Consider the following 13945-nt stretch of genomic DNA (forward strand, 5'->3'; position numbering starts at 1 on the left):
TGAAGAAGGTTGTTTATTTTAGTCTTACTGATGAATCCTCAGCTTTTCTTCCTTTCTCCAGTGACAATGGAAGATGCATTCTTCCTCCTATCCAAGGCAAATTCTTTCATCATGAAGATAATATTTTCTCTCCATCTTCTCAATGACCCCAATGCAATTCACTTTCTTTTTTAAAATAGATATTTATTGGAATATAATTGCTTCATAATACTGTGTTAGTTTCTGTTGTACACCAAAGTGAATCAGCCATATTCATACATAAGACTCCATATCCCCTCCCACTTGAGCCTCCCTCCCAGCCTCCCTATCCCACCCCTCTAGATCATCACAAAGCACTGAGCTGATCTCCCTGTGCTATGCTGCTTCTTCCCACTAGCTAGCTCTTTTACATTCGGTAGTGTGTATATATCTATTCTACTCTCACTTTGCCCCAGCTTCCCCCTCCCACCCCGTGTCCTCAAGTTTATTCTCTATGTGTACATCATTATTACTGTCCTGCAACTAGGTTCAGCAGTACTATTTTTTTTTTTGATTCCATATATACATGTTAGAATATGGTATTTGTTTTTTTTTTTCTTTCTGACTTACTTCACTCTGCATGACAAACTCTAGGTCCATTCACCTCACTACAAATAACTTAATTTCATTTCTTCTTATGTCTGAGTAATATTTCATTGTATATATGTGCCACATCTTCTTTATTCATTCATCTGTTGATGGATATTTTGGTTGTAACACGTCTTTCTTGGATTTTCTAAATATCTCTTTCTACTGAAACATTCTAAGAATCATTCAGGAATTCTGATTTCAGAATAAACTAATAACCATGTAAGCAACATTCTCTTGACTTGGCTTCTATTACTGTCTGATCTCCATTCATTTATCTAAATGTAAACCTTTAACAGGAATTTACTACATATGTTGCATTTATTTACATATTCGCCATCCACAATTCATTCCTTTCTCATCTAGCTTCCCATCTGACCTACCCCTTCAAAGCCACGCATGCTACATTTATGATGACTAAGCTGTTACCTAATCAAATGGAATCTCTTTTCTCAGAATCTTTTATGTCAGCCACATTAAACCCAACATACCACTCCCATCCTTTCAAAGAAACATTATTCAGGTGTAATTAACATATGGTAAATTCATATTTTTAAATTATAAAATTTGAAAAGTTTGACAGAGGTAATGTGTATGATTGCAAATATCACAAAAATAAGAAAATGTATATACCCATGATATCCACATGTTTCCTTGTCTGTTTTATATTCCCTTCTTCCCATTTTTTTCTTGCACCAATACTCACAGTTGTTTTCCATTCCCAGGATAACAGTGGTATACTTTCTGTTACAATAGATTAATTTGCATATTTTAGATTGTGATATAAATACAATTATATTGTTTCCTTTTTTGTATGACTTCTTTTATTCAGTGTGATTATTTTGAGATTCTTCCATGTTGAATTGTATATCAATATTTCAATTGCATTCTGAGTACTATTCCATCATTGATAATATCACAGTTTGTTTATCCATTTATACATCAGTGGATATTAGAGTTATTTCTAGTTCTCAGCTATAACAAATAGAACTGCTGTAAACACTCCTTTGAAGCTTTATGTAGACACATGCTTTTATTGCTCCTGGGCAAATACGTAGAAGTGGAATGGCTGCCTGTTGTGGTAGGTGAATATTCAACTTTATAGAAAACTGCCAAACTGTTTTCCAAAGAAGCTCTTCCCTTACATCCTCAATACCATTTAGTATGGTCAATGTTTTTTTTTTTTTTTAACATCTTTATTGGAGTATAATTTCTTTACAATGGTGTGCTGTTTTCTGCTTTATAACAAAGAGAATCAGTTATACATATACATATGTTCCCATATCTCTTCCCTCTTGCATCTCCCTCCCTCCCACCCTCCCTATCCTACCCCTCTAAGGTGGTCACAAACCACCCAGCTGATCTCCCTGTGCTATGCAGCTGCTTCCCACTAGCTATCTATTTTATGTTTAGTAGTGTATATATGTCCATGACACTCTTTCACTTTGTCACAGCTTACCCTTCCCCCTCCACATATCCTCATGTCCATGCTCTAGTAGGGATGTGTCTTTATTTCCGTCTAACTCCTAGGTTTTCCTTGACCTTTAAAAAAATTTTTTTCTTAGATTCCATACACTCCCATTTACCATTGCAACAAAAAGTATAAAATATCTAGGAATAAACCTACCTAAGGAGACAAAAGACTTATATGCAGAAAATTATAAGACACTGATGAAAGAAATTAAAGATGATACAAATAGGTGGAGAAATATACCATGTTCTTGGATTGGAAGAATCAACATTGTGAAAATGACTCTACTACCCAAAGCAATCTACTACAATCTACTACTAAGATTCAATGCAATCCCTATCAAACTACCACTGGCATTTTTCACAGAACTAGAACAAAAAATTGCATAATTTGTATGGAAACACAAAAGACCCCGAATAGCCAAAGCAATCTTGAGAACAAAAAATGGAGCTGGAGGAATCAGGCTCCCTGACTTCAGACTATACTACAAGGCTACAGTAATCAAGACAGTATGGTACTGGCACAAAAACAGAAATATTGATCAATGGAACAGGATAGAAGCCCAGAGATAAACCCACACACATATGGTTACCTTATTTTTGATAAAGGAGGGAAGGATATACAGTGGAGAAAAGACAGCCACTTCAATAAGTGGTGCTGGGAAAACTGGAGAGCTACATGTAAAAGTATGAAATTAGAACACTCCCTAACACCACACACAAAAATAAACTCAAAATGGGTTAAAGACCTAAATGTAAGGCCAGACACTATCAAACTCTTAGAGGAAAACATAGGTAGAATACTCTATGACATAAATCACAGCAAGATCCTTTTTGACCCATCTCCTACAGAAATGGAAATAGAAACAATAATAAACAAATGGGACCTAATGAAACTTAAAATCTTTTGCACAGCAAAGGAAACCATAAACAAGACCAAAAGACAACCCTCAGAATCGGAGAAAATATTTGCAAATGAAACAACTGACAAAGGATTAATATCCAAAATTTATAAGCAACTCAGGAAGCTCAATAACAGAAAACAAACAACCCAATCCAAAAATGGGCAGAAGAACTAAATAGACATTTCTCCAAAGAAGATATACAGATTGCTAACAAACACATGAAAGAATGCTCAACATCATTAATCACTAGAGAAATGCAAATCAAAACTACAATGAGATATCATCTCACACTGGTCAGATTGGCCATCATCAAAAACTCTAGAAACAATAAATGCTGGAGAGGGTGTGGAGAAAAGGGAACCCTCTTGCACTGCTAGTGGGAATGTAAATTGATACAGCCACTATGGAGAACAGTATGGACGTTCCTTAAAAAACTACAAATAGAACTACTGTATGACCCTGCAATCCTACTACTAGGCATATACCCTGAGAAAACCATAATTCCAAGAGAGTCATGTACCAAAATGTTCATTGCAGCCTTATTTACAATAGCCAGGACATGGAAGCAACCTAAGTGTCCATCAACAGATGACAAAGAAGATCTGGCACATATATACAATGGAATATTACTCAGCCATAAAAAGAAATGAAACTGAGTTATTTGTAATGAGGTGGGTAGACCTGGAGTCTCTCATACAGAGTGAAGTAAGTCAGAAGGAGAAAAACAAATACTGTATGCTAACACATATATATGGAATCTAAGAAAAAAAATGTCATGAAGAGATTATTGGTAGGATGGGAATAAAACACAGACTTACTAAAGCATGGACTTGAGGATATGGGGAGGGGAAGGGTAAGCGGTGACGATGTGAGAGAGTGGCAGGGACATATACACACTACCAAATGTAAATTAGATAGCTAGTGGGAAGCTGCCGCATAGAACAGGGAGTTCACCTCTGTGCTTTGTGACCACCTAAAGGGGTGGGATAGGGAGAGTGGGAGGGAGGGTGATTGAAGGGGGAAGAGATATGGGAACATATGTATATGTTTAACTGATTCACTTTGTTGTAAAGGAGAAACTAACACACTATTGTAAAACAGTTATACTCAGATAAAGATGTTAAAAAAAAAGATACAACTGAAAAGCATAAACTCACTGATTTTGAAAAATCGCTAACAGTGTAAAAGTTTAAAACTTAGGGAATTGTACTAAGCATTACTAGAATACACAACAAATGTATTCTATAATATAAATTGACTAAATAATAAGTATAAATTCCATATAATAATTTTTATATTCATATTACCAATATAGTATACCAGATAAGGCCATAGCTGGTAAAGTCTGATTTTCTGCTTCTTATCTGCATTGTGAGCTAAATAAAATGCTTAATTCACCAGATCATCAATTTTTTCACTTGGAAAATGATATTTATAAGAAAAATTTTATCATAAGCTTTTTTTCTAGAATTGAAATGAAGTTTTTTTCTTTTCTATGCCTGCATCTTGCTTAGAATACAGTGACTATCCAGTGGAATTATATTGTTTTAGTAGTCACAAAGGAGCAGCAGTGGTAGTAGTAGAGGTACTGTGATAGTGTAGCCATGTTATTACCATTTATTCACAATATGCTTACAGACTAGTAAATTACTCCAATATCAATGCCTTCATTATGTGTTTTAGGTCTATATTTTTATAATTGTGGTTTTTCCTTGACTTTAGGCTCTGGTAAATTTCTTCTTTCACCCCATATGAATGTGCCAGACTATACAGAAGATTCCAGAAATAAAAAGATGAATGAAACTTGCATATTTTCCATTGTCATGGAACTTTGGATATTGCAGAGGGGGGTGAAAATAAATAATACACTAATAGATGCATACTTACATACTTTAAGGTTGCCATATGTACTTAGAAGGAAACAAAGAAGGTGTAGTGTTGGCAAATAATTGGAGATAGAACATGACCTACTTTGGAATCATATTATCAAAGAAGTCTTCACTAATGGAGATGTTATTTAATCTGAGACTTGAAAGTAGAACGTGGACACTGGAGAGACCAAATAGTGTTACAGCACAGAGATAATAGTAATTAATCCAAGAGAATAGTAATACTGCTGGAGAGATCAAATTTATTTAAGACATTTTGAAAGTGAGATATTAAGATTACCATCTAATACATTGGGAGTCATAGTACAGTTAGATGGTATTTTAAACCTTTGGAATGGATTTTGGAAAAATATATTGGGTGGCCTAAGACAGTGCACTGATGAACTTCCACATTTTGGGATCTGAAAGAAAACTGAAGGATGGAAAAAAAAAAGACAAGACTGGTTAAGACTGAGAAAAAGCAGAATGAAAGATTAATAGCACTATTGTGAAGGAAAAAAAGGTAAGCAAGACATAAAAGGACAGCATAAATTTTTCTGACAAAATCCAAATTTGAATCTTTAATTTTTCCTAAAGTATTTATATATACTACATAAAAGATTGCTTAATGTGTACACCATATATCTAAGGTTTAGAGTTAAAAATTAACTTGATATTTCTTTGATATCACTGATTAAAATTATTTCCCCAAAGTTCTTATTTTCTCTGCCTTGTCATTATAATCCTTTTTTTTGTCATCAACATTCACCTCTATCAAGATGGCTCTTTATTTCTCTTTTTTCTAACTTTTTCCTGAATACCAAGTTGAAATTTCTAACTGCCTGCTAGATGTTTCTGACACATACATACACACACAATAATTAATTGATGAGAGCAATATCCTACATCTGGCAGAGAATTTAGCATAAGAAAATATTGTTAAAATTTTATCTAGATATTTAATTTAACTTCAAAGCTCTTTTGTACAATCATTCTGAGTTCAAATTAAATCTTTGTTAAACTGTTTATATAGATATTTTAGCTGGTTAGCCTAGAGTGATCAATTCACTTTTGTGGTTTCACTTGGGATAATATATATGCATATTTTTGGCATAAAGTATTTTTAAAAATGCCTTTTCTTCAGTCTTCTTAGCACATACCTTCTGTTGCTGTTAGAGAATGTATCTGCCCTCTCCATTCCCTCTGAATTTTCAATGCTAGCTGGTTTGTTTGATACCTTGGCTATTTCTTTAAAATACTATCTCTCTGACTACAACATTGCATCTGGTTGTTTCGTTAACTTCTTCATTCCATAATCTCTTCTTAACGACTACTCTTACAGGACAAATTTTTTAACAAATAAACCTTTAAAAAATATACTAAAAACTTTCATTCTATAATCTTAAATTGCAACAAATTTTCTACATAACACACACAGCAATACTACTCTGAAATTACCTTCAATTCAATATAGATATATTTATTTCAAATAATTGTTATGAGTTTACAAAATATATGTATCCTTTAATATCTCAGATGATAATCTGCATATGTTTTTTGAACCTCAAGTGCAATATGTATAAAATATATCATACTACCCCACTTTGCCCCCACACACTCCTACACAAAACCACTCAATTTTGGACGTCTTTATTTTTATTATTTTTGAATGAAGTCCTTATTATCCAAGACAATTTTTTCTTGTTTCTCTTCTTCTAAATTACATTTAATTACTGCATCCAGAGTCTAGACTCTGGAAATTTATTTGACTTTTCTATATTGGGTTTACACAGTTTTGCATTTCCCAAATATATTAAACTGCTTCAGTCACAGCCATTTTCATTTCTGTAAGTGTTAGTAGTCCCTTCCTTTTAAGAGGAAGAGACAATGTCATCATTTGTTTTACATAAACAACATATCAATATTAATAGGCTTGCCAGGGAAATTCTACCATCAAGGTAAACTACCTATTTTTTCTCCACATTATTAAGAAAAATAAGAATTTTATGCATCCATAAAAAATTTTTTTTCTAAGAAAGTTAATTTATAGTATAAACATATGAAAGAGATATCATTTCATCTCACAGCTACCTCATGTGTTTAGTGGTTGAGTATGAATATTGGATGGATCTCTCTAGCTTTTCGGGAGGGACACAATGAATAGCACCCAGAAAGTGGGACAGACATGAACTAGATGGTCACATAAAGACAAAACTAATGTACATAATCGAAAGGCAATGTAGACTCTTAGTGAGAAAGAATACATTCAAGAGTGGACTCTTATTGCTACCAAGTCCAATCTCATACTGCACCACACAACAGACCAATAGATTGAGAGATGAGCTGCTGGGGCAAGGAATAGCAAGTTTATTCAGAAAGACAGCAGACATAGAAGATGGTGGACTAGTGTCTCAAAGAACCATCTTACCCAAGTTAGAATTCAGGTTTCTTTTATACTAAAAGAGGAAGAAGTGTGACTGCTTGTGCATGCTTCTTGGTGCCAGAATCCTTTGTTCTTGCAGCTGTCCATGTAGGTCTGGTCACAATGTACCTATAAGCATCCAACAAGACAATTATTTTCTGCTCTGCAACTTTTTACCTCTATATGAATGGAAAAGTGTCATACCTTTAAAAGTCAGAGCCTTCATAATGGACTACTATGTATATATCAGGTTAGAAGAAACATTTTTTTACAAAGGTGCAGAGCCACCATGACTAAGCACAGGCAAAAAAGCATGATAACAGGTTAAGAGATGCTTTTTTATTTAATTGCATTTATTCCAAATATCTTTCTTAAACCTCAGAAATCTATTTCAATGTCTGCCCCAAGTTTTCTCACCTTAAAAGTCCATTTTCAATATTTTTTCATCTTCCTAATCCTTGGAAGATGGTGGTGCTAGTGATAAAAAATACTGATGATATTAATAATTATCATGAGTTATTTTGCCTTATGTGCCACACTTTCTGGTTAGTGTTTTTCTTCTAGGTCTACACTCCCAAGTTGTATATTTGACTTTAAGTATCTCCTATACTTTGACAATGGAACAAACTACATTGTTACTGTTTATCTCTAACTTGAAATCTAAAGCATTTTTCCCAACTGCTTTTAATATTTTCCAGTCAGATTTCTACACAGTGGTCACATGAAATGAGCGCCAGAGTTAGATTCAGAAAACATTTGAATAATATTTGTTTACTATATATGTGCTGTCAATAGGCCATGGTAGACTTTCTGAGGCTTAATTTCTGCCTCATCTGTGAAGTGTAGCTACTTACACAACAGTGAGATGAAGTAAGATATCAATTAGATGTGCCTGATGGTTTTCTGTTCATATTTTGGAATCCATTGAATGCCTTTTAAAAGTTTATATTTTTTCTTCTCATATTTTTTCTTTTCTCTATTCACAGCATCACTGAGTTTATTCTGTCAACCTAATTAATTTTTTCTATCATCCATTAATCTTTCTCTTCCCTGTTTCCCATTGTTTTTCAATTATATTATGTTAAAATAATATATAAGTATTATACAATTATATAGTTAGATAAAATCCAACTTTTCAACTTTTTTTCTATTTAACTATTGTAATTTAAGTACCCATTACTTCTTTCTAACTTTTTTTAATTGAATTTCCTATTTATGCTATTGGCAAATATATTTCTTAGTCACCCAAATTAGAAATTTCCCTTTGACTCATTTAAAAGTTTTTTTTTTTTTTTTCCAATTTAGTGATTCTTATGAATGCAGCTAGGAAACTTAAAATAAAAAACAAAACCCACAAAGCGACGCTAAGAAAAATGTCAGTCACAAGAAGGTAAATATTATGGGATTCCACTAGGCCAGTCAAATTCATAAAGATAGAAAGTAGAGTGGTGGTTTCTAGAGACTGGGGGAGGGAGACATTGGTAGTTATTGTTTAATGTGTACAGAGTTTCAGTGTTGCAAGATGAAAAGTGTTCTGGAGGTGGATGGTGATGATGATTGTACAACAATGTGAATGTACTTAGTACCACCTATCTTCAAAATGGTAAGATAGTAAAAGTTATATTATGTTATCACAATTAAAAATGAAAATAATAACATATAGGATTCAACTCTGGACATTTTACATGTACCCATAAGGAAACGCAACCAACTGGATTCCTGAATTTGTGGGAATTAAAATATAATGCAAACTACTTGAAAATGGAAAAATCCACAAAGCAAAACAAAACAAGCAAACAAACAATTCCTGGAACACCATTCAAAAACAATTAAATCAGAACTTCTGTATGGTGGTCCTAGACATCAATAAATTTAAGTACTTCCAGACATTTATTATGCAATCAGAATTGAGAGACACTGCTTTGTTTCCCCATGTATGCATTCAGAAATAAAGTCTTATAAACTAAATATATTCATCACTGGATTGAACAATTCTAAAGTAACAGTTTTGTTAACCATTTTAGTGCTGAAATATAAATGCTATTCAATTAATACTAACTGGGTCATTTGACTAATATGAGAGGAAACATCCTAATGATCAAAGAGATTCTTGAGTTATGTTGAGGAGAAGTAAGCTATGCTTGTGAAAATATTTGAGCCACTATTGGAAATTATGATCTAAAATACTGAAAAAGACAAAAATTTGGGCAAAATTCATGTGGGGAAGACACTTTTAGTTTTGGCACTTTGTGATATTATAAAAAGACAACATCAAGAATGAGAAGAGAGGGAGTGAAAACTAAAACATTCAGATAAATTAAGGACTGTCATAATTTAAAAATGTTGGACTCAGAATCAAAAGTCCTACAAGCAGGTATTACAATAATCCATGGAGGAAATTGAGCAAAATAGTCATCTACTCTAAAGTTCTGCAGTGAAATTTCTTCACTTGTTGAGTAGGATTATTAATATTTTCCTGAGTTTATGTGAGAAACACGTATATGATAACTGAACATTGAAAAGCAACTCTAAATATAGAATATTAATATTTTTGTGAGTATTCTTGAAGTGAGAAGGTAGGAATACATCCATGGAAACACAATATCAAAAAAGTACAAAATATATTTTCCTATGTTACTCTCTAAATTTTTATTGTTCAGGGTGGATTGAAGAGATAGGGAGGAAACAAAATATTTTCGAAGAAAACAATGTTAGTAATTGGTACTGGTTAAATCTATTTCCAAAGGAAAAAGTGAAGAAGGAAAAGAAAAATATATCTTTGTAGAATATTGTTAAAAAGTTGGCAAGGGATATAAAATGATATGTTACATTAAGTTGTTTTTTTTATAACAGAAGTCTTAGAATCATTCTCAGTTAATAGGCAAAGTGCAGTAAATTATTAAAGATAGGAAAATAAAATACTCTTTTTCAATTATCAAATTGAGCAAGATTTCAAATGACAATAATGAAAGCAATAGCGTGGTTAAATGAACCACTGACCACATATGGTTGTTAAATACTTGAAATGTGGATAAAAATTGAGATGAGCTGTGAGGTACAATACTAGTTTTTGAAGACTTATTATGAAAAGTGAATAAAAAATGGCTCAGTTTTTATAGTCACTACATTTTGATATAATATATTAAACACAGATTTTAAAAATATATATATTAAGACTAATTTCAACTTTTTTACTTTTTAAAATGTGGCTACTAGAAAATTTAAAATCACCTATGTGTCTTGACTTCTATTTTTTTCGAATGGAGAATAAAATGTTCTCAACTTATTACTTTTACTTTTTTAACAACTAAATATTGAAAGTAATGATGTGTGCATCAAATTGCTGACTTTTCTTTCAAGGCTTAATTAGCTTCTACCACCTTATCACCTAATTAAGATTTAGTTTTAGTTCAAAAGGTGACAACCTCCATGGTTTGCACAACCATGGAGCTCTTCCTTTTGAATACTAATGCATAATTCAGATGAGAATGCTTGTGTCTTCTTCTTCCATCAGTATAAGTTTATTCTCAAAAGACTGCATTTAATCAGCCAAGGAAAAAGACAACTGGATGTCATCACATCACTTCCCCATTTAACTAAAGTTTGTTTGTTTGTTTTTCCATGAAGGGAGATTGTTTTCAATCTGCCATAACACATGTCCACATTACATCTTCATCTTGAACTTGCAGCATTTCAGACTGTAGTCAGGGTAGATTATTCCTTTTTCACTTTCACAATTTTAATGCTGCTGCCAGAAGTCTTCTTGGCATTTTCTTTGAATACTGTCTTCAGTGCATCCCCCACTGCTTTTGCACAGATCTGGGAGTATCAGATGTAGCTGAGTTCAACTTGTCGCCAGTATGCCACCATGATGTCACAAGAGGGGGCACGTCAGGCAGGATCGCGAGGACCTGTCAATGTCGTCTCAGCTTGTGGCCCGGCTGGCAGAAGGTCAAGTCTGAGAATTACTTGTTCTTTTTTTTTCTGGATTTTTCATTTTCTACATGCAGTTTTGGATATATGAGATTTATAAGGACTTATAAATATTAACTTTAAATTAATTGTTTTAAAAGATTGAAACCACTCTTGTTTTTCTTAATTTATATTCAAAACATATTTTTTTATTCTCCATAATAAGATACAGGGCATATTATTGAAGTATTTATTTATTTTTATTTTTATATTATTAACATCTTTATTGAAGTATAATTGCTTTACATTGTTGTGTTAGTTTCTGTTGTATAACAAAGTGAATAGACTATACATATACATATATCCCCTCCTTTCTGTGCCTCCCTCCCATCCTCCCTATCCCACCCCCCCTATCTCACTCCCCTGGGTGGTCACAAAACACCCAGCTGATCTCCCTTTGCTATGCGGCTCCTTCTCACTAGCTATCTATTTTACATTTGGTAGTGTATATATGCCAATGTCACTCTCTTACTTTTTCCAAGCTTACCCTTCCCTCTCCCCATGTCCTTAAGTCCATTCTCTACATCTGCATCTTTATTCCTGTCCTGCCCCTAGGTTCTTTAGAATTATTATTTTTTTACATTCCATATATATGTGTTAGCATATGATAATATGTTCTAATAGAGTAACAACAATATTAAACTATTTTAGTAGTCAATTTTTCAAACTAAACTATATGCAAAGGGTTTAGTAGTTTACAAAAGAATAAAATGTTGCAGTTGAACGGGAAAACTTGTTCCATGCCTGATTTATACCACGCAACCACTATACCAGGTTTGGAGACACATCTACATTATCATAAAATGCAAGACTTCTATTATTATTTATAGGAAAATATAATTACAAAGAAGTTGTGAAGCCAATAAAAGTTTAAAATTTATTTTTTTAAATTTTCCAAATATAAGTTTAATTGTATTTATCACTTTAAATTTAAATGTATTCCTTTATCACTTAAAAATAATTATGTAATTTCTCCAACTTCAATAAATAAAAATTTACTATTCTGTATTATTGCCACTGTAATTTTTAAATTATTTTTACTCTGATAATTAATACTACTAACTATAACACTTCTACTACTACTACTACTTCTATTACTGCTACTATAATATTAACATTAATTTAATCAAACCAGGGGTTGGTTTTGATTTGTATTCAAATGTTGATATTATTATTAGTGTTTTAAAATAATCTTTTTATCTCTTTCTCTCACATCAGAAACTTATACAAATATAAGCATAATTATATTGATAAAAGCATTTTCAATCTTAAAAAATAGTTAAATTATTCTACAGTGTGTCTTAAAGAAAAAAAATTAACTTAAGAATATTGAAATTAATAGTTCACTGCAGACATTATTAGCTCCGTCTTTCAGTCTATAACAAACTGAAAACAAGTAAAACTTTAGTTGTCATTAAAATTAAAACATAATGAGAATTTTTATCTAACTCTTTTACTTAAAATTACTTAAGGGAAATATTTAAAGTTTTGATTGGAAATATCACCACAATAAACAAATTATAATGTTATAGCATAAGTATTCCATAGAGTGAATTAACATCACTATCTAGGGATATTAGGATCCTGTGAAGTTGCATTAATTTAAGAGCTATTTTTTTCCCTTTGCAAAAACATTGGTCATCCATTTCTTTGTCTTCTTGTATTAGTTCTGGATAATAATTATCTATTATATATTTTTAAAATTTTCCATTTTACATTCAGAATCTATGTTTTCATCTTTTCTTACTTACTTGCTAAGTGGAACTGATGGTTTAATTTTACAAAATATATTTGGGGACACATTCCATTACATAAAATAGTTTTACTCTATATTTACACTAGTTTTACACTCAATATGTTTATGTCAAAGATCAATGTATAATCTTAGATTCTATCTTCTCTGGAAGTTTAAATTGCAATGGAGAATTCTGTTTTATAATATGCAGGAAGACACATGAATTCCTTGTCACTACGTTTTGTTACCAAGACATCTTAAAAGAGGCTTTTGTACTGACTGTTATGGTCTAAATCAGCTGTTTCATCAATTCTGAAGCTATATGTAGTCAAAAGTAATGGTTTTCTCAGCTGCTACTTCTTAGAGTTCAAAGCAATATATTAGAAAATCAAAGTAAGAGTGCAATGTATAAAAACTCTACTGAACTTCAGATAGCAATATTGACAAGGCAATTACATCATATAACAATTACTTTTCGATGTTATTAGCAGCTGTCAATTTCATTAAAGGTTATCTCATGGTGCTCAATATAGGATATTAATATAAAAGTTAAAGATAAAGATTTATCATAGAATACAGATTTGTTAGAATATGTGAAAGAGATTTTTAAACTTGCTCTCCTATACATGTATGCAATATCCATGACACAGAGTCTGTTAAAGGAAGTAGGTTACAATTTATTCTAGTCATTTTTTTCAGATTTGTGAAAAAAAAGAGTAACTGTCATCCAGAAATAAGGAACTGATTATCAGCTTTCAATATGACTAACAGGTTCCCCAGTTAAAAGCACACTTCCTACAAAAGAAAGGAAGACATATACAAGGGTATCACATTGATGCAAAAATAAGCTTCATTAAGAAGTGATATGGAGGGTGGCATTTCAGAAAGTTTCTTTGTAAATTCTTACATTTATAATGTGTTTTGAGATTGGTTAATCACTTACCAATCCCCCAAATTTAGTTGGGAC

At 32.2% G+C, this 13945-nt stretch overlaps 1 pseudogene; it reads right to left on the reverse strand.

Moving 5' to 3' along the window:
• Window positions 1-10963: 10963 nt before the first annotated feature.
• On the reverse strand, window positions 10964-11162 carry LOC131743117 (ATP synthase subunit epsilon, mitochondrial-like; annotated as a pseudogene).
• Between the last annotated feature and the right edge of the window lie 2783 nt (window positions 11163-13945).

Source organism: Kogia breviceps, chromosome 16 (assembly GCF_026419965.1).
Source record: "Kogia breviceps isolate mKogBre1 chromosome 16, mKogBre1 haplotype 1, whole genome shotgun sequence".
Classification (NCBI taxonomy): domain Eukaryota; kingdom Metazoa; phylum Chordata; class Mammalia; order Artiodactyla; family Physeteridae; genus Kogia; species Kogia breviceps.